Here is a 12,538-nt window from a genome sequence, read left to right as displayed (position 1 = left end):
AGTGGATGAAATTGCATATACTGTAGCCATAATTTGTGGTACAGATTGTTGGATGAAATACAAACTAACCTTGCTTACTTATTTCAAAGCGAGGGCACATATTTCAGCCTTGTGGGAAAAAACGGACAAAGAGTTGAAATTCCACAAGGCAGTGACAAAAAGCTTACAGCACCTGGTATTCCCAGGCGGTCTCCCATCCAAGTACTAACCAGGCCCGACCCTGCTTAGCTTCCGAGATCGGACGAGATCAGGCGTACTCAGGCCGGTGTGGCCGTAAGCGAAAGGCAATCTCAAAAAGTGGATGAAATTGCATATACTGTAGCCATAATTTGTGGTACAGATTGTTGGATGAAATACAAACTAACCTTGCTTACTTATTTCAAAGCGAGGGCACATATTTCAGCCTTGTGGGAAAAAACGGACAAAGAGTTGAAATTCCACAAGGCAGTGACAAAAAGCTTACAGCACCTGGTATTCCCAGGCGGTCTCCCATCCAAGTACTAACCAGGCCCGACCCTGCTTAGCTTCCGAGATCGGACGAGATCAGGCGTACTCAGGCCGGTGTGGCCGTAAGCGAAAGGCAATCTCAAAAAGTGGATGAAATTGCATATACTGTAGCCATAATTTGTGGTACAGATTGTTGGATGAAATACAAACTAACCTTGCTTACTTATTTCAAAGCGAGGGCACATATTTCAGCCTTGTGGGAAAAAACGGACAAAGAGTTGAAATTCCACAAGGCAGTGACAAAAAGCTTACAGCACCTGGTATTCCCAGGCGGTCTCCCATCCAAGTACTAACCAGGCCCGACCCTGCTTAGCTTCCGAGATCGGACGAGATCAGGCGTACTCAGGCCGGTGTGGCCGTAAGCGAAAGGCAATCTCAAAAAGTGGATGAAATTGCATATACTGTAGCCATAATTTGTGGTACAGATTGTTGGATGAAATACAAACTAACCTTGCTTACTTATTTCAAAGCGAGGGCACATATTTCAGCCTTGTGGGAAAAAACGGACAAAGAGTTGAAATTCCACAAGGCAGTGACAAAAAGCTTACAGCACCTGGTATTCCCAGGCGGTCTCCCATCCAAGTACTAACCAGGCCCGACCCTGCTTAGCTTCCGAGATCGGACGAGATCAGGCGTACTCAGGCCGGTGTGGCCGTAAGCGAAAGGCAATCTCAAAAAGTGGATGAAATTGCATATACTGTAGCCATAATTTGTGGTACAGATTGTTGGATGAAATACAAACTAACCTTGCTTACTTATTTCAAAGCGAGGGCACATATTTCAGCCTTGTGGGAAAAAACGGACAAAGAGTTGAAATTCCACAAGGCAGTGACAAAAAGCTTACAGCACCTGGTATTCCCAGGCGGTCTCCCATCCAAGTACTAACCAGGCCCGACCCTGCTTAGCTTCCGAGATCGGACGAGATCAGGCGTACTCAGGCCGGTGTGGCCGTAAGCGAGAAACTATCTCTTGGTGCACTATGTAAAGTCAAAGTGAGCCTGATTAACAGCTGTTGCATTTTCACCATTTAGATAAGCATCTTTGTGTCACTCAAAAAGTGGAAGAAATTGCATATACTGTAGCCATAATTTGTAGCACAGATTGTTGGATGAAATACAAACTAACCTTGCTTACTTATTTCAAAGCGAGGGCACATATTTCAGCCTTGTGGGAAAAAACGGACAAAGAGTTGAAATTCCACAAGGCAGTGACAAAAAGCTTACAGCACCTGGTATTCCCAGGCGGTCTCCCATCCAAGTACTAACCAGGCCCGACCCTGCTTAGCTTCCGAGATCGGACGAGATCAGGCGTACTCAGGCCGGTGTGGCCGTAAGCGAAAGGCAATCTCAAAAAGTGGATGAAATTGCATATACTGTAGCCATAATTTGTGGTACAGATTGTTGGATGAAATACAAACTAACCTTGCTTACTTATTTCAAAGCGAGGGCACATATTTCAGCCTTGTGGGAAAAAACGGACAAAGAGTTGAAATTCCACAAGGCAGTGACAAAAAGCTTACAGCACCTGGTATTCCCAGGCGGTCTCCCATCCAAGTACTAACCAGGCCCGACCCTGCTTAGCTTCCGAGATCGGACGAGATCAGGCGTACTCAGGCCGGTGTGGCCGTAAGCGAAAGGCAATCTCAAAAAGTGGATGAAATTGCATATACTGTAGCCATAATTTGTGGTACAGATTGTTGGATGAAATACAAACTAACCTTGCTTACTTATTTCAAAGCGAGGGCACATATTTCAGCCTTGTGGGAAAAAACGGACAAAGAGTTGAAATTCCACAAGGCAGTGACAAAAAGCTTACAGCACCTGGTATTCCCAGGCGGTCTCCCATCCAAGTACTAACCAGGCCCGACCCTGCTTAGCTTCCGAGATCGGACGAGATCAGGCGTACTCAGGCCGGTGTGGCCGTAAGCGAAAGGCAATCTCAAAAAGTGGATGAAATTGCATATACTGTAGCCATAATTTGTGGTACAGATTGTTGGATGAAATACAAACTAACCTTGCTTACTTATTTCAAAGCGAGGGCACATATTTCAGCCTTGTGGGAAAAAACGGACAAAGAGTTGAAATTCCACAAGGCAGTGACAAAAAGCTTACAGCACCTGGTATTCCCAGGCGGTCTCCCATCCAAGTACTAACCAGGCCCGACCCTGCTTAGCTTCCGAGATCGGACGAGATCAGGCGTACTCAGGCCGGTGTGGCCGTAAGCGAAAGGCAATCTCAAAAAGTGGATGAAATTGCATATACTGTAGCCATAATTTGTGGTACAGATTGTTGGATGAAATACAAACTAACCTTGCTTACTTATTTCAAAGCGAGGGCACATATTTCAGCCTTGTGGGAAAAAACGGACAAAGAGTTGAAATTCCACAAGGCAGTGACAAAAAGCTTACAGCACCTGGTATTCCCAGGCGGTCTCCCATCCAAGTACTAACCAGGCCCGACCCTGCTTAGCTTCCGAGATCGGACGAGATCAGGCGTACTCAGGCCGGTGTGGCCGTAAGCGAAAGGCAATCTCAAAAAGTGGATGAAATTGCATATACTGTAGCCATAATTTGTGGTACAGATTGTTGGATGAAATACAAACTAACCTTGCTTACTTATTTCAAAGCGAGGGCACATATTTCAGCCTTGTGGGAAAAAACGGACAAAGAGTTGAAATTCCACAAGGCAGTGACAAAAAGCTTACAGCACCTGGTATTCCCAGGCGGTCTCCCATCCAAGTACTAACCAGGCCCGACCCTGCTTAGCTTCCGAGATCGGACGAGATCAGGCGTACTCAGGCCGGTGTGGCCGTAAGCGAAAGGCAATCTCAAAAAGTGGATGAAATTGCATATACTGTAGCCATAATTTGTGGTACAGATTGTTGGATGAAATACAAACTAACCTTGCTTACTTATTTCAAAGCGAGGGCACATATTTCAGCCTTGTGGGAAAAAACGGACAAAGAGTTGAAATTCCACAAGGCAGTGACAAAAAGCTTACAGCACCTGGTATTCCCAGGCGGTCTCCCATCCAAGTACTAACCAGGCCCGACCCTGCTTAGCTTCCGAGATCGGACGAGATCAGGCGTACTCAGGCCGGTGTGGCCGTAAGCGAAAGGCAATCTCAAAAAGTGGATGAAATTGCATATACTGTAGCCATAATTTGTGGTACAGATTGTTGGATGAAATACAAACTAACCTTGCTTACTTATTTCAAAGCGAGGGCACATATTTCAGCCTTGTGGGAAAAAACGGACAAAGAGTTGAAATTCCACAAGGCAGTGACAAAAAGCTTACAGCACCTGGTATTCCCAGGCGGTCTCCCATCCAAGTACTAACCAGGCCCGACCCTGCTTAGCTTCCGAGATCGGACGAGATCAGGCGTACTCAGGCCGGTGTGGCCGTAAGCGAAAGGCAATCTCAAAAAGTGGATGAAATTGCATATACTGTAGCCATAATTTGTGGTACAGATTGTTGGATGAAATACAAACTAACCTTGCTTACTTATTTCAAAGCGAGGGCACATATTTCAGCCTTGTGGGAAAAAACGGACAAAGAGTTGAAATTCCACAAGGCAGTGACAAAAAGCTTACAGCACCTGGTATTCCCAGGCGGTCTCCCATCCAAGTACTAACCAGGCCCGACCCTGCTTAGCTTCCGAGATCGGACGAGATCAGGCGTACTCAGGCCGGTGTGGCCGTAAGCGAAAGGCAATCTCAAAAAGTGGATGAAATTGCATATACTGTAGCCATAATTTGTGGTACAGATTGTTGGATGAAATACAAACTAACCTTGCTTACTTATTTCAAAGCGAGGGCACATATTTCAGCCTTGTGGGAAAAAACGGACAAAGAGTTGAAATTCCACAAGGCAGTGACAAAAAGCTTACAGCACCTGGTATTCCCAGGCGGTCTCCCATCCAAGTACTAACCAGGCCCGACCCTGCTTAGCTTCCGAGATCGGACGAGATCAGGCGTACTCAGGCCGGTGTGGCCGTAAGCGAAAGGCAATCTCAAAAAGTGGATGAAATTGCATATACTGTAGCCATAATTTGTGGTACAGATTGTTGGATGAAATACAAACTAACCTTGCTTACTTATTTCAAAGCGAGGGCACATATTTCAGCCTTGTGGGAAAAAACGGACAAAGAGTTGAAATTCCACAAGGCAGTGACAAAAAGCTTACAGCACCTGGTATTCCCAGGCGGTCTCCCATCCAAGTACTAACCAGGCCCGACCCTGCTTAGCTTCCGAGATCGGACGAGATCAGGCGTACTCAGGCCGGTGTGGCCGTAAGCGAAAGGCAATCTCAAAAAGTGGATGAAATTGCATATACTGTAGCCATAATTTGTGGTACAGATTGTTGGATGAAATACAAACTAACCTTGCTTACTTATTTCAAAGCGAGGGCACATATTTCAGCCTTGTGGGAAAAAACGGACAAAGAGTTGAAATTCCACAAGGCAGTGACAAAAAGCTTACAGCACCTGGTATTCCCAGGCGGTCTCCCATCCAAGTACTAACCAGGCCCGACCCTGCTTAGCTTCCGAGATCGGACGAGATCAGGCGTACTCAGGCCGGTGTGGCCGTAAGCGAAAGGCAATCTCAAAAAGTGGATGAAATTGCATATACTGTAGCCATAATTTGTGGTACAGATTGTTGGATGAAATACAAACTAACCTTGCTTACTTATTTCAAAGCGAGGGCACATATTTCAGCCTTGTGGGAAAAAACGGACAAAGAGTTGAAATTCCACAAGGCAGTGACAAAAAGCTTACAGCACCTGGTATTCCCAGGCGGTCTCCCATCCAAGTACTAACCAGGCCCGACCCTGCTTAGCTTCCGAGATCGGACGAGATCAGGCGTACTCAGGCCGGTGTGGCCGTAAGCGAAAGGCAATCTCAAAAAGTGGATGAAATTGCATATACTGTAGCCATAATTTGTGGTACAGATTGTTGGATGAAATACAAACTAACCTTGCTTACTTATTTCAAAGCGAGGGCACATATTTCAGCCTTGTGGGAAAAAACGGACAAAGAGTTGAAATTCCACAAGGCAGTGACAAAAAGCTTACAGCACCTGGTATTCCCAGGCGGTCTCCCATCCAAGTACTAACCAGGCCCGACCCTGCTTAGCTTCCGAGATCGGACGAGATCAGGCGTACTCAGGCCGGTGTGGCCGTAAGCGAAAGGCAATCTCAAAAAGTGGATGAAATTGCATATACTGTAGCCATAATTTGTGGTACAGATTGTTGGATGAAATACAAACTAACCTTGCTTACTTATTTCAAAGCGAGGGCACATATTTCAGCCTTGTGGGAAAAAACGGACAAAGAGTTGAAATTCCACAAGGCAGTGACAAAAAGCTTACAGCACCTGGTATTCCCAGGCGGTCTCCCATCCAAGTACTAACCAGGCCCGACCCTGCTTAGCTTCCGAGATCGGACGAGATCAGGCGTACTCAGGCCGGTGTGGCCGTAAGCGAGAAACTATCTCTTGGTGCACTATGTAAAGTCAAAGTGAGCCTGATTAACAGCTGTTGCATTTTCACCATTTAGATAAGCATCTTTGTGTCACTCAAAAAGTGGAAGAAATTGCATATACTGTAGCCATAATTTGTAGCACAGATTGTTGGATGAAATACAAACTAACCTTGCTTACTTATTTCAAAGCGAGGGCACATATTTCAGCCTTGTGGGAAAAAACGGACAAAGAGTTGAAATTCCACAAGGCAGTGACAAAAAGCTTACAGCACCTGGTATTCCCAGGCGGTCTCCCATCCAAGTACTAACCAGGCCCGACCCTGCTTAGCTTCCGAGATCGGACGAGATCAGGCGTACTCAGGCCGGTGTGGCCGTAAGCGAAAGGCAATCTCAAAAAGTGGATGAAATTGCATATACTGTAGCCATAATTTGTGGTACAGATTGTTGGATGAAATACAAACTAACCTTGCTTACTTATTTCAAAGCGAGGGCACATATTTCAGCCTTGTGGGAAAAAACGGACAAAGAGTTGAAATTCCACAAGGCAGTGACAAAAAGCTTACAGCACCTGGTATTCCCAGGCGGTCTCCCATCCAAGTACTAACCAGGCCCGACCCTGCTTAGCTTCCGAGATCGGACGAGATCAGGCGTACTCAGGCCGGTGTGGCCGTAAGCGAAAGGCAATCTCAAAAAGTGGATGAAATTGCATATACTGTAGCCATAATTTGTGGTACAGATTGTTGGATGAAATACAAACTAACCTTGCTTACTTATTTCAAAGCGAGGGCACATATTTCAGCCTTGTGGGAAAAAACGGACAAAGAGTTGAAATTCCACAAGGCAGTGACAAAAAGCTTACAGCACCTGGTATTCCCAGGCGGTCTCCCATCCAAGTACTAACCAGGCCCGACCCTGCTTAGCTTCCGAGATCGGACGAGATCAGGCGTACTCAGGCCGGTGTGGCCGTAAGCGAAAGGCAATCTCAAAAAGTGGATGAAATTGCATATACTGTAGCCATAATTTGTGGTACAGATTGTTGGATGAAATACAAACTAACCTTGCTTACTTATTTCAAAGCGAGGGCACATATTTCAGCCTTGTGGGAAAAAACGGACAAAGAGTTGAAATTCCACAAGGCAGTGACAAAAAGCTTACAGCACCTGGTATTCCCAGGCGGTCTCCCATCCAAGTACTAACCAGGCCCGACCCTGCTTAGCTTCCGAGATCGGACGAGATCAGGCGTACTCAGGCCGGTGTGGCCGTAAGCGAAAGGCAATCTCAAAAAGTGGATGAAATTGCATATACTGTAGCCATAATTTGTGGTACAGATTGTTGGATGAAATACAAACTAACCTTGCTTACTTATTTCAAAGCGAGGGCACATATTTCAGCCTTGTGGGAAAAAACGGACAAAGAGTTGAAATTCCACAAGGCAGTGACAAAAAGCTTACAGCACCTGGTATTCCCAGGCGGTCTCCCATCCAAGTACTAACCAGGCCCGACCCTGCTTAGCTTCCGAGATCGGACGAGATCAGGCGTACTCAGGCCGGTGTGGCCGTAAGCGAGAAACTATCTCTTGGTGCACTATGTAAAGTCAAAGTGAGCCTGATTAACAGCTGTTGCATTTTCACCATTTAGATAAGCATCTTTGTGTCACTCAAAAAGTGGAAGAAATTGCATATACTGTAGCCATAATTTGTAGCACAGATTGTTGGATGAAATACAAACTAACCTTGCTTACTTATTTCAAAGCGAGGGCACATATTTCAGCCTTGTGGGAAAAAACGGACAAAGAGTTGAAATTCCACAAGGCAGTGACAAAAAGCTTACAGCACCTGGTATTCCCAGGCGGTCTCCCATCCAAGTACTAACCAGGCCCGACCCTGCTTAGCTTCCGAGATCGGACGAGATCAGGCGTACTCAGGCCGGTGTGGCCGTAAGCGAAAGGCAATCTCAAAAAGTGGATGAAATTGCATATACTGTAGCCATAATTTGTGGTACAGATTGTTGGATGAAATACAAACTAACCTTGCTTACTTATTTCAAAGCGAGGGCACATATTTCAGCCTTGTGGGAAAAAACGGACAAAGAGTTGAAATTCCACAAGGCAGTGACAAAAAGCTTACAGCACCTGGTATTCCCAGGCGGTCTCCCATCCAAGTACTAACCAGGCCCGACCCTGCTTAGCTTCCGAGATCGGACGAGATCAGGCGTACTCAGGCCGGTGTGGCCGTAAGCGAAAGGCAATCTCAAAAAGTGGATGAAATTGCATATACTGTAGCCATAATTTGTGGTACAGATTGTTGGATGAAATACAAACTAACCTTGCTTACTTATTTCAAAGCGAGGGCACATATTTCAGCCTTGTGGGAAAAAACGGACAAAGAGTTGAAATTCCACAAGGCAGTGACAAAAAGCTTACAGCACCTGGTATTCCCAGGCGGTCTCCCATCCAAGTACTAACCAGGCCCGACCCTGCTTAGCTTCCGAGATCGGACGAGATCAGGCGTACTCAGGCCGGTGTGGCCGTAAGCGAAAGGCAATCTCAAAAAGTGGATGAAATTGCATATACTGTAGCCATAATTTGTGGTACAGATTGTTGGATGAAATACAAACTAACCTTGCTTACTTATTTCAAAGCGAGGGCACATATTTCAGCCTTGTGGGAAAAAACGGACAAAGAGTTGAAATTCCACAAGGCAGTGACAAAAAGCTTACAGCACCTGGTATTCCCAGGCGGTCTCCCATCCAAGTACTAACCAGGCCCGACCCTGCTTAGCTTCCGAGATCGGACGAGATCAGGCGTACTCAGGCCGGTGTGGCCGTAAGCGAAAGGCAATCTCAAAAAGTGGATGAAATTGCATATACTGTAGCCATAATTTGTGGTACAGATTGTTGGATGAAATACAAACTAACCTTGCTTACTTATTTCAAAGCGAGGGCACATATTTCAGCCTTGTGGGAAAAAACGGACAAAGAGTTGAAATTCCACAAGGCAGTGACAAAAAGCTTACAGCACCTGGTATTCCCAGGCGGTCTCCCATCCAAGTACTAACCAGGCCCGACCCTGCTTAGCTTCCGAGATCGGACGAGATCAGGCGTACTCAGGCCGGTGTGGCCGTAAGCGAAAACAATCTCTTGGTGCACTATGTAAAGTCAAAGTGAGCCTGATTAACAGCTGTTGCATTTCACCATTTAGATAAGCATCTTTGTGTCACTCAAAAAGTGGAAGAAATTGCATATACTGTAGCCATAATTTGTAGCACAGATTGTTGGATGAAATACAAACTAACCTTGCTTACTTATTTCAAAGCGAGGGCACATATTTCAGCCTTGTGGGAAAAAACGGACAAAGAGTTGAAATTCCACAAGGCAGTGACAAAAAGCTTACAGCACCTGGTATTCCCAGGCGGTCTCCCATCCAAGTACTAACCAGGCCCGACCCTGCTTAGCTTCCGAGATCGGACGAGATCAGGCGTACTCAGGCCGGTGTGGCCGTAAGCGAAAGGCAATCTCAAAAAGTGGATGAAATTGCATATACTGTAGCCATAATTTGTGGTACAGATTGTTGGATGAAATACAAACTAACCTTGCTTACTTATTTCAAAGCGAGGGCACATATTTCAGCCTTGTGGGAAAAAACGGACAAAGAGTTGAAATTCCACAAGGCAGTGACAAAAAGCTTACAGCACCTGGTATTCCCAGGCGGTCTCCCATCCAAGTACTAACCAGGCCCGACCCTGCTTAGCTTCCGAGATCGGACGAGATCAGGCGTACTCAGGCCGGTGTGGCCGTAAGCGAAAGGCAATCTCAAAAAGTGGATGAAATTGCATATACTGTAGCCATAATTTGTGGTACAGATTGTTGGATGAAATACAAACTAACCTTGCTTACTTATTTCAAAGCGAGGGCACATATTTCAGCCTTGTGGGAAAAAACGGACAAAGAGTTGAAATTCCACAAGGCAGTGACAAAAAGCTTACAGCACCTGGTATTCCCAGGCGGTCTCCCATCCAAGTACTAACCAGGCCCGACCCTGCTTAGCTTCCGAGATCGGACGAGATCAGGCGTACTCAGGCCGGTGTGGCCGTAAGCGAAAGGCAATCTCAAAAAGTGGATGAAATTGCATATACTGTAGCCATAATTTGTGGTACAGATTGTTGGATGAAATACAAACTAACCTTGCTTACTTATTTCAAAGCGAGGGCACATATTTCAGCCTTGTGGGAAAAAACGGACAAAGAGTTGAAATTCCACAAGGCAGTGACAAAAAGCTTACAGCACCTGGTATTCCCAGGCGGTCTCCCATCCAAGTACTAACCAGGCCCGACCCTGCTTAGCTTCCGAGATCGGACGAGATCAGGCGTACTCAGGCCGGTGTGGCCGTAAGCGAAAGGCAATCTCAAAAAGTGGATGAAATTGCATATACTGTAGCCATAATTTGTGGTACAGATTGTTGGATGAAATACAAACTAACCTTGCTTACTTATTTCAAAGCGAGGGCACATATTTCAGCCTTGTGGGAAAAAACGGACAAAGAGTTGAAATTCCACAAGGCAGTGACAAAAAGCTTACAGCACCTGGTATTCCCAGGCGGTCTCCCATCCAAGTACTAACCAGGCCCGACCCTGCTTAGCTTCCGAGATCGGACGAGATCAGGCGTACTCAGGCCGGTGTGGCCGTAAGCGAGAAACTATCTCTTGGTGCACTATGTAAAGTCAAAGTGAGCATTAACAGCTGTTGCATTTTCACCATTTAGATAAGCATCTTTGTGTCACTCAAAAAGTGGAAGAAATTGCATATACTGTAGCCATAATTTGTAGCACAGATTGTTGGATGAAATACAAACTAACCTTGCTTACTTATTTCAAAGCGAGGGCACATATTTCAGCCTTGTGGGAAAAAACGGACAAAGAGTTGAAATTCCACAAGGCAGTGACAAAAAGCTTACAGCACCTGGTATTCCCAGGCGGTCTCCCATCCAAGTACTAACCAGGCCCGACCCTGCTTAGCTTCCGAGATCGGACGAGATCAGGCGTACTCAGGCCGGTGTGGCCGTAAGCGAAAGGCAATCTCAAAAAGTGGATGAAATTGCATATACTGTAGCCATAATTTGTGGTACAGATTGTTGGATGAAATACAAACTAACCTTGCTTACTTATTTCAAAGCGAGGGCACATATTTCAGCCTTGTGGGAAAAAACGGACAAAGAGTTGAAATTCCACAAGGCAGTGACAAAAAGCTTACAGCACCTGGTATTCCCAGGCGGTCTCCCATCCAAGTACTAACCAGGCCCGACCCTGCTTAGCTTCCGAGATCGGACGAGATCAGGCGTACTCAGGCCGGTGTGGCCGTAAGCGAAAGGCAATCTCAAAAAGTGGATGAAATTGCATATACTGTAGCCATAATTTGTGGTACAGATTGTTGGATGAAATACAAACTAACCTTGCTTACTTATTTCAAAGCGAGGGCACATATTTCAGCCTTGTGGGAAAAAACGGACAAAGAGTTGAAATTCCACAAGGCAGTGACAAAAAGCTTACAGCACCTGGTATTCCCAGGCGGTCTCCCATCCAAGTACTAACCAGGCCCGACCCTGCTTAGCTTCCGAGATCGGACGAGATCAGGCGTACTCAGGCCGGTGTGGCCGTAAGCGAAAGGCAATCTCAAAAAGTGGATGAAATTGCATATACTGTAGCCATAATTTGTGGTACAGATTGTTGGATGAAATACAAACTAACCTTGCTTACTTATTTCAAAGCGAGGGCACATATTTCAGCCTTGTGGGAAAAAACGGACAAAGAGTTGAAATTCCACAAGGCAGTGACAAAAAGCTTACAGCACCTGGTATTCCCAGGCGGTCTCCCATCCAAGTACTAACCAGGCCCGACCCTGCTTAGCTTCCGAGATCGGACGAGATCAGGCGTACTCAGGCCGGTGTGGCCGTAAGCGAAAGGCAATCTCAAAAAGTGGATGAAATTGCATATACTGTAGCCATAATTTGTGGTACAGATTGTTGGATGAAATACAAACTAACCTTGCTTACTTATTTCAAAGCGAGGGCACATATTTCAGCCTTGTGGGAAAAAACGGACAAAGAGTTGAAATTCCACAAGGCAGTGACAAAAAGCTTACAGCACCTGGTATTCCCAGGCGGTCTCCCATCCAAGTACTAACCAGGCCCGACCCTGCTTAGCTTCCGAGATCGGACGAGATCAGGCGTACTCAGGCCGGTGTGGCCGTAAGCGAAAGGCAATCTCAAAAAGTGGATGAAATTGCATATACTGTAGCCATAATTTGTGGTACAGATTGTTGGATGAAATACAAACTAACCTTGCTTACTTATTTCAAAGCGAGGGCACATATTTCAGCCTTGTGGGAAAAAACGGACAAAGAGTTGAAATTCCACAAGGCAGTGACAAAAAGCTTACAGCACCTGGTATTCCCAGGCGGTCTCCCATCCAAGTACTAACCAGGCCCGACCCTGCTTAGCTTCCGAGATCGGACGAGATCAGGCGTACTCAGGCCGGTGTGGCCGTAAGCGAAAGGCAA

At 46.0% G+C, this 12,538-nt stretch overlaps 41 non-coding genes across 41 annotated transcripts; all 41 read right to left on the bottom strand.

The window, feature by feature from the left end:
* Positions 1-160: 160 nt before the first annotated feature.
* LOC139395016 (5S ribosomal RNA) lies at positions 161-279 on the bottom strand. The gene has a single exon (XR_011630130.1). It is a non-coding gene; the product is annotated as a 5S ribosomal RNA (ribosomal RNA).
* A 177-nt stretch (positions 280-456) lies between these two features.
* LOC139395014 (5S ribosomal RNA) lies at positions 457-575 on the bottom strand. The gene has a single exon (XR_011630128.1). It is a non-coding gene; the product is annotated as a 5S ribosomal RNA (ribosomal RNA).
* A 177-nt stretch (positions 576-752) lies between these two features.
* On the bottom strand, positions 753-871 carry LOC139395013 (5S ribosomal RNA). The gene has a single exon (XR_011630127.1). It is a non-coding gene; the product is annotated as a 5S ribosomal RNA (ribosomal RNA).
* Positions 872-1,048: 177 nt separating this feature from the next.
* LOC139395011 (5S ribosomal RNA) lies at positions 1,049-1,167 on the bottom strand. Its single transcript, XR_011630126.1, has one exon. It is a non-coding gene; the product is annotated as a 5S ribosomal RNA (ribosomal RNA).
* Positions 1,168-1,344: 177 nt separating this feature from the next.
* Positions 1,345-1,463, bottom strand: LOC139395010 (5S ribosomal RNA). Its single transcript, XR_011630125.1, has one exon. It is a non-coding gene; the product is annotated as a 5S ribosomal RNA (ribosomal RNA).
* Positions 1,464-1,723: 260 nt separating this feature from the next.
* LOC139395009 (5S ribosomal RNA) lies at positions 1,724-1,842 on the bottom strand. The gene has a single exon (XR_011630124.1). It is a non-coding gene; the product is annotated as a 5S ribosomal RNA (ribosomal RNA).
* Positions 1,843-2,019: 177 nt separating this feature from the next.
* On the bottom strand, positions 2,020-2,138 carry LOC139395008 (5S ribosomal RNA). Its single transcript, XR_011630123.1, has one exon. It is a non-coding gene; the product is annotated as a 5S ribosomal RNA (ribosomal RNA).
* Positions 2,139-2,315: 177 nt separating this feature from the next.
* Positions 2,316-2,434, bottom strand: LOC139395007 (5S ribosomal RNA). Its single transcript, XR_011630122.1, has one exon. It is a non-coding gene; the product is annotated as a 5S ribosomal RNA (ribosomal RNA).
* Positions 2,435-2,611: 177 nt separating this feature from the next.
* Positions 2,612-2,730, bottom strand: LOC139395006 (5S ribosomal RNA). The gene has a single exon (XR_011630121.1). It is a non-coding gene; the product is annotated as a 5S ribosomal RNA (ribosomal RNA).
* A 177-nt stretch (positions 2,731-2,907) lies between these two features.
* On the bottom strand, positions 2,908-3,026 carry LOC139395005 (5S ribosomal RNA). The gene has a single exon (XR_011630120.1). It is a non-coding gene; the product is annotated as a 5S ribosomal RNA (ribosomal RNA).
* A 177-nt stretch (positions 3,027-3,203) lies between these two features.
* LOC139395004 (5S ribosomal RNA) lies at positions 3,204-3,322 on the bottom strand. The gene has a single exon (XR_011630119.1). It is a non-coding gene; the product is annotated as a 5S ribosomal RNA (ribosomal RNA).
* Positions 3,323-3,499: 177 nt separating this feature from the next.
* LOC139395002 (5S ribosomal RNA) lies at positions 3,500-3,618 on the bottom strand. The gene has a single exon (XR_011630117.1). It is a non-coding gene; the product is annotated as a 5S ribosomal RNA (ribosomal RNA).
* Positions 3,619-3,795: 177 nt separating this feature from the next.
* Positions 3,796-3,914, bottom strand: LOC139395001 (5S ribosomal RNA). Its single transcript, XR_011630116.1, has one exon. It is a non-coding gene; the product is annotated as a 5S ribosomal RNA (ribosomal RNA).
* A 177-nt stretch (positions 3,915-4,091) lies between these two features.
* LOC139395000 (5S ribosomal RNA) lies at positions 4,092-4,210 on the bottom strand. The gene has a single exon (XR_011630115.1). It is a non-coding gene; the product is annotated as a 5S ribosomal RNA (ribosomal RNA).
* Positions 4,211-4,387: 177 nt separating this feature from the next.
* LOC139394999 (5S ribosomal RNA) lies at positions 4,388-4,506 on the bottom strand. The gene has a single exon (XR_011630114.1). It is a non-coding gene; the product is annotated as a 5S ribosomal RNA (ribosomal RNA).
* Positions 4,507-4,683: 177 nt separating this feature from the next.
* Positions 4,684-4,802, bottom strand: LOC139394998 (5S ribosomal RNA). The gene has a single exon (XR_011630113.1). It is a non-coding gene; the product is annotated as a 5S ribosomal RNA (ribosomal RNA).
* A 177-nt stretch (positions 4,803-4,979) lies between these two features.
* LOC139394997 (5S ribosomal RNA) lies at positions 4,980-5,098 on the bottom strand. The gene has a single exon (XR_011630112.1). It is a non-coding gene; the product is annotated as a 5S ribosomal RNA (ribosomal RNA).
* A 177-nt stretch (positions 5,099-5,275) lies between these two features.
* Positions 5,276-5,394, bottom strand: LOC139394995 (5S ribosomal RNA). The gene has a single exon (XR_011630111.1). It is a non-coding gene; the product is annotated as a 5S ribosomal RNA (ribosomal RNA).
* Positions 5,395-5,571: 177 nt separating this feature from the next.
* LOC139394994 (5S ribosomal RNA) lies at positions 5,572-5,690 on the bottom strand. Its single transcript, XR_011630110.1, has one exon. It is a non-coding gene; the product is annotated as a 5S ribosomal RNA (ribosomal RNA).
* A 177-nt stretch (positions 5,691-5,867) lies between these two features.
* LOC139394993 (5S ribosomal RNA) lies at positions 5,868-5,986 on the bottom strand. Its single transcript, XR_011630109.1, has one exon. It is a non-coding gene; the product is annotated as a 5S ribosomal RNA (ribosomal RNA).
* A 260-nt stretch (positions 5,987-6,246) lies between these two features.
* On the bottom strand, positions 6,247-6,365 carry LOC139394992 (5S ribosomal RNA). Its single transcript, XR_011630108.1, has one exon. It is a non-coding gene; the product is annotated as a 5S ribosomal RNA (ribosomal RNA).
* Positions 6,366-6,542: 177 nt separating this feature from the next.
* LOC139394990 (5S ribosomal RNA) lies at positions 6,543-6,661 on the bottom strand. The gene has a single exon (XR_011630106.1). It is a non-coding gene; the product is annotated as a 5S ribosomal RNA (ribosomal RNA).
* A 177-nt stretch (positions 6,662-6,838) lies between these two features.
* LOC139394989 (5S ribosomal RNA) lies at positions 6,839-6,957 on the bottom strand. The gene has a single exon (XR_011630105.1). It is a non-coding gene; the product is annotated as a 5S ribosomal RNA (ribosomal RNA).
* A 177-nt stretch (positions 6,958-7,134) lies between these two features.
* On the bottom strand, positions 7,135-7,253 carry LOC139394988 (5S ribosomal RNA). Its single transcript, XR_011630104.1, has one exon. It is a non-coding gene; the product is annotated as a 5S ribosomal RNA (ribosomal RNA).
* A 177-nt stretch (positions 7,254-7,430) lies between these two features.
* Positions 7,431-7,549, bottom strand: LOC139394987 (5S ribosomal RNA). Its single transcript, XR_011630103.1, has one exon. It is a non-coding gene; the product is annotated as a 5S ribosomal RNA (ribosomal RNA).
* Positions 7,550-7,809: 260 nt separating this feature from the next.
* On the bottom strand, positions 7,810-7,928 carry LOC139394986 (5S ribosomal RNA). The gene has a single exon (XR_011630102.1). It is a non-coding gene; the product is annotated as a 5S ribosomal RNA (ribosomal RNA).
* Positions 7,929-8,105: 177 nt separating this feature from the next.
* LOC139394985 (5S ribosomal RNA) lies at positions 8,106-8,224 on the bottom strand. The gene has a single exon (XR_011630101.1). It is a non-coding gene; the product is annotated as a 5S ribosomal RNA (ribosomal RNA).
* Positions 8,225-8,401: 177 nt separating this feature from the next.
* On the bottom strand, positions 8,402-8,520 carry LOC139394984 (5S ribosomal RNA). The gene has a single exon (XR_011630100.1). It is a non-coding gene; the product is annotated as a 5S ribosomal RNA (ribosomal RNA).
* A 177-nt stretch (positions 8,521-8,697) lies between these two features.
* On the bottom strand, positions 8,698-8,816 carry LOC139394983 (5S ribosomal RNA). Its single transcript, XR_011630099.1, has one exon. It is a non-coding gene; the product is annotated as a 5S ribosomal RNA (ribosomal RNA).
* Positions 8,817-8,993: 177 nt separating this feature from the next.
* LOC139394982 (5S ribosomal RNA) lies at positions 8,994-9,112 on the bottom strand. Its single transcript, XR_011630098.1, has one exon. It is a non-coding gene; the product is annotated as a 5S ribosomal RNA (ribosomal RNA).
* Positions 9,113-9,370: 258 nt separating this feature from the next.
* LOC139394981 (5S ribosomal RNA) lies at positions 9,371-9,489 on the bottom strand. The gene has a single exon (XR_011630097.1). It is a non-coding gene; the product is annotated as a 5S ribosomal RNA (ribosomal RNA).
* A 177-nt stretch (positions 9,490-9,666) lies between these two features.
* On the bottom strand, positions 9,667-9,785 carry LOC139394979 (5S ribosomal RNA). The gene has a single exon (XR_011630095.1). It is a non-coding gene; the product is annotated as a 5S ribosomal RNA (ribosomal RNA).
* A 177-nt stretch (positions 9,786-9,962) lies between these two features.
* On the bottom strand, positions 9,963-10,081 carry LOC139394978 (5S ribosomal RNA). The gene has a single exon (XR_011630094.1). It is a non-coding gene; the product is annotated as a 5S ribosomal RNA (ribosomal RNA).
* Positions 10,082-10,258: 177 nt separating this feature from the next.
* Positions 10,259-10,377, bottom strand: LOC139394977 (5S ribosomal RNA). Its single transcript, XR_011630093.1, has one exon. It is a non-coding gene; the product is annotated as a 5S ribosomal RNA (ribosomal RNA).
* Positions 10,378-10,554: 177 nt separating this feature from the next.
* LOC139394976 (5S ribosomal RNA) lies at positions 10,555-10,673 on the bottom strand. The gene has a single exon (XR_011630092.1). It is a non-coding gene; the product is annotated as a 5S ribosomal RNA (ribosomal RNA).
* A 257-nt stretch (positions 10,674-10,930) lies between these two features.
* LOC139394975 (5S ribosomal RNA) lies at positions 10,931-11,049 on the bottom strand. The gene has a single exon (XR_011630091.1). It is a non-coding gene; the product is annotated as a 5S ribosomal RNA (ribosomal RNA).
* Positions 11,050-11,226: 177 nt separating this feature from the next.
* On the bottom strand, positions 11,227-11,345 carry LOC139394974 (5S ribosomal RNA). Its single transcript, XR_011630090.1, has one exon. It is a non-coding gene; the product is annotated as a 5S ribosomal RNA (ribosomal RNA).
* A 177-nt stretch (positions 11,346-11,522) lies between these two features.
* On the bottom strand, positions 11,523-11,641 carry LOC139394973 (5S ribosomal RNA). The gene has a single exon (XR_011630089.1). It is a non-coding gene; the product is annotated as a 5S ribosomal RNA (ribosomal RNA).
* A 177-nt stretch (positions 11,642-11,818) lies between these two features.
* LOC139394972 (5S ribosomal RNA) lies at positions 11,819-11,937 on the bottom strand. The gene has a single exon (XR_011630088.1). It is a non-coding gene; the product is annotated as a 5S ribosomal RNA (ribosomal RNA).
* A 177-nt stretch (positions 11,938-12,114) lies between these two features.
* Positions 12,115-12,233, bottom strand: LOC139394971 (5S ribosomal RNA). Its single transcript, XR_011630087.1, has one exon. It is a non-coding gene; the product is annotated as a 5S ribosomal RNA (ribosomal RNA).
* Positions 12,234-12,410: 177 nt separating this feature from the next.
* Positions 12,411-12,529, bottom strand: LOC139394969 (5S ribosomal RNA). The gene has a single exon (XR_011630086.1). It is a non-coding gene; the product is annotated as a 5S ribosomal RNA (ribosomal RNA).
* Positions 12,530-12,538: the final 9 nt, after the last annotated feature.

The sequence above is a fragment of the Oncorhynchus clarkii genome, unplaced genomic scaffold (genome assembly GCF_045791955.1).
Source record: "Oncorhynchus clarkii lewisi isolate Uvic-CL-2024 unplaced genomic scaffold, UVic_Ocla_1.0 unplaced_contig_1042_pilon_pilon, whole genome shotgun sequence".
NCBI lineage: Eukaryota > Metazoa > Chordata > Actinopteri > Salmoniformes > Salmonidae > Oncorhynchus > Oncorhynchus clarkii.
Note: the sequence above shows the minus strand (reverse complement) of the source record. Positions and strands in the feature narration are given on the sequence as shown.